Source organism: Sinocyclocheilus rhinocerous, unplaced genomic scaffold (genome assembly GCF_001515625.1).
Source record: "Sinocyclocheilus rhinocerous isolate Xijiao unplaced genomic scaffold, SAMN03320098_v1.1 scaffold30, whole genome shotgun sequence".
Lineage (NCBI taxonomy): Eukaryota > Metazoa > Chordata > Actinopteri > Cypriniformes > Cyprinidae > Sinocyclocheilus > Sinocyclocheilus rhinocerous.
In genome coordinates this window covers 1,902,645-1,906,020 of record NW_015657838.1, presented here as the reverse complement: position 1 = coordinate 1,906,020, position 3,376 = coordinate 1,902,645, and positions in this window count along the sequence as shown.

Genomic DNA, 3,376 nt, shown 5'->3' with positions numbered 1-3,376 from the left:
GTGATCGGCGATTTGGCTCTTTGTATTAGGCTAAGCAATGCATAAACACATGATGCTGTTTTGTTCATAATTGTTTATGCCGTTTACAAAATTATATTTGATTTATATATGTTAATTTTAGACGTTATGCACGTTTTTATAGACAGTTATTTGCATTGACAATTTAATGCGCTGCATTATTTTCCTCATTGCGCCCTCCTGTGGCCTCGGGAGACAAGCCAAAAGTTTCCTTAAGACTTATTTAATCTGCATATAAAACATAATAAAGGAGATACTCGTTTAATTTTTATTTGGTGTTTGACTGTTAAAATTGACTGTTATGTTGTTTGTAATATATTAGGCAAATAAAAAATACAGTGGTTAAATTCAAAACATTTTTTCTATTGCACTGTTTTAAAAAAGGTTATTAAAAAAAATTTAAATAATTATCAATATCGAACGATATGAAACATTATATCATTGATACATTTTTTAGCTATATCGCCTAGCCCTAAAATACACTACAGAATCTCATTCAGAAATCAGGTATATGACAGCAGTATTAACGTTTCAATGCCCACATTTACTTGTCAGTGCCATTTTTTGCTGTTCAGAAGTTCATCTTGTTAATTATAACCAACATACAGAAAGTTAACCAAACCTACCTGACTATGTGTAGCACCTGCTGCTCAGCATTTCTTGAAGGAACTGGACATTAGAAATAAAAGGCTGAAGTTTATTGGTCCCTTTTTACAAGGTCCCAGATCATTTATTTCTGACCTTAACAACTGTTTTGTTAATCTGTCAAAATGTATGTGTACCAACAACCTGCAATAAAAATGTATAGATCATATATAATCATTTTTAATGAAATTTACGCAAGGTTTAATTCTAATTGATTTAAATGGACACACAACACCATCTGCAATGATACAACTGCCAAGCCTCAAAGGAAAGATGTTAAAGAATGACGGATAAGTAAGAATTAATCTAGTTACAAACTAGCATATAAAGCAGGTGCTAGAGAATTAAATCAGTTAAAACCGTAGACTCGCAGTATTGAAGTTGAACTTTATTCCTCCATCTGTGTTAGTTCTTGCTAATTTCCATCTTGTCTCACAGAGCGAATGGCGCATTGCTGGAATGCCACTAGCACTGCATCACAGTGGGCAGTGAGGGGCTTGTAAATACTCTCATTCGCTCACTCCCAGAGCTCTGTCATTATTCCATTATCCTGACAGCCATTTTATGTTTCCTCTGCAAACCACCTGCCAAAATATGACCATGATATGTTACATCATTCCGCCCCATTCCACAGGCTTTCAGAAGTAGGACATAGCACTTCAATCTTAATCCTTGTGTAAAGTGACTACAGAGTCTCTTGAGGTTCAGGGAATCATTCCCAAGGGGCATTACTGATGAGATGATTCTAACCTCTTGGTCTTTCAGAATAATGGGCACTGTAGTCTGTGGTCATCTTTAATTTGCGTTGCAGACATGAAATGATCATTTAGTGGCATTTACTGGGACCCTGAGGCACAGTGTGGTGGAAGGAGTGATGCCCACCCATGTGGTCTTTAAAGGACTGCTGGGTAATATTTTTTTTTTTTATGGGTAAAGATTTTTCCAGTTGTCCTTGTGTCTGATATTTACATCTCAGCCTTACACCATAGATATTGATGGACATTCCTGGAGATTTTTTTTAAGATCCCATTTCTTGTGAGACCTTGATCACACATAAGATTTGGTTTGTGGTAGATGTATATGATAAATGCAATAAATTGGAACAGCAAAGAAAAGTGTATGGAGCAACCTTGGTATGAATCTAGGTAAACAATTACAAAAGGCAAACAGTCACTAATGCTTAACCCTGAAAAAGGCTTAACCCACAAATGCTTAAACCATGACATTAAATAATAGAAACAAAATTTGGATTTGGAATTTGGAATTAGGAGCTCATACTGGAAATATATAAATTCTATCCAGTGGCCCAAAGTGAGAAAAAATATTTTTTACATGGCAAAAAAAAAAGAGATTAAATTCTTATTAGAACAGATATTTGGTTTAAAAATAAATCCCCTTTATTAGTATTTTGTAAGATTTAGAAGTTAAGGCTGGAATACACTACACGACTTTTAAAATCTGAACGGATTTTTTTTTTTTTAAACACTAGGCATCATGCACTTACCGACTTTGAAAATAGTGACAAAAGAAAACTGTCCATCATACACAACACGACTGAGGATCATACACTACCAGACTTTCAAGTTGTTCCGTAACATGTGCCTCGTTGTGTTCTAAAATTGGCTGAAAATATAGAATATGTTTGATATCCTCCGATTGGATGGAATCATAGTCTGAAGCTAAAAATCGGAGTCTGTGACCATCAAACACTACACATTTTTTCTATGAAATCTGTCATCTCAAATCTGCAGACTGGCTCTGATTTTCGGCAACTAGAGTCAACTTCTCCAGATTGTAACATGGGGGAAATTGTGGCAAAAATTGTATAGTGTATTCAAGGCTTTAAAAAAACTCCAATTTGTTGCCGTTCCGAAATGCAAATGCATGAAAGTTAAGTTTCTGATTCAGGTTTAGAGCGAGACAAATCCAGCATGATTTACTGCAAGTAAGTTAGCACAGATTCTGTGCTGCTCTGGAAAACCTTGTAATATAACACAGCTATTGCACAGAATGAGACAGAGGCAGAATGACATTGGGATGGAATAAACTACATTTAAAGTCATTATCAAGCTCCTGTCAGGATTTTACATTTTATGGAGGCTACACTCATTGATGTAGGTCTACAATTGCAGTTTCTAATGAGAGACAGCTGCTGAAAAGCCTGTAGTAGGGTACTGTGCTCAGTCTGGTTTGTACTTTAAGAAAAAAGTGTTTAAAATCTTTACACTTGCATGAGATCAAGACTCCTGTATCTGTAGTCTAATAAATGCTGTATATATGTTGCCCCACTGTTTTGAAATAATTTCTATGGGGAATAAGCGGAATAAAACACAGGGTACCAAAAGATTACTTAGATATCTTGATTTATCAAAGATAAGGGGTGATTGTAGGCATAAAGCAAAACAAAGAATCTAAAATCTCAAGGTGATGTTTTTTTAGGTATTCAAGTTATATTAAAAGAAAAGGTTCTGACGTCCACCAAAGATGCAAAGCAAATTTTAACTTAATCACGGTTACCGCATTTTCAGTTGTAACGGACATTGTGTACAGGAGATATAGGTTAGTTCGTAAAGGAGAAACACCAGACCGTCAGCAATGCCTTTGCAGCGGTTTGACTAAATCAAAATTATTCTGGTACCTATTTGCAATGAACGTTTTAGAAATGATGACAAATTTTGTTCAAATTGGACAAACAGCCTATGACGAGTTGAAA